This window comes from Octopus bimaculoides, chromosome Z (assembly GCF_046866305.1).
Source record: "Octopus bimaculoides isolate indiv1 chromosome Z, ASM4686630v1, whole genome shotgun sequence".
Taxonomy (NCBI): Eukaryota; Metazoa; Mollusca; class Cephalopoda; order Octopoda; family Octopodidae; genus Octopus; species Octopus bimaculoides.
The window spans coordinates 47335905-47336250 of NC_142944.1; the positions used below are offsets into that span (position 1 = coordinate 47335905).

Below are 346 nucleotides of genomic sequence, written 5' to 3' on the forward strand. Positions count from 1 at the left end.
GATGTTGCTTAACTACGGTGATCGGACGAGAACCGATGCTTTCAACGTGACATGGCCATATATGCGTGTGTGTGTGTGTGCGTCTATGTATGTGTGTATGTATATTAATGTCGAACAATGAAAGTGCGTGCTCAAAATCACATTGGTGGATAAATTTTCCTTTGTTCTCTTGGGGCTATCATTGGTTTCATGTTATATATATATATATGTGTGTGTGTATGTATGTATGTACACGCAGAAATACACATGCACGCACACACATACACACACACACACACATACATATATATATATATATATATATATACACTCTCTTTTACTCTTTTACTTGTTTCAGTCATTTGAC

General features: G+C 36.1%; 1 pseudogene; it reads right to left on the reverse strand.

Annotated features, from left to right (window-relative positions):
- The window catches only part of LOC149132236 (5S ribosomal RNA), a 120-nt pseudogene extending 57 nt beyond the window's left edge, over positions 1 to 63 (reverse strand).
- Positions 64 to 346: the final 283 nt, after the last annotated feature.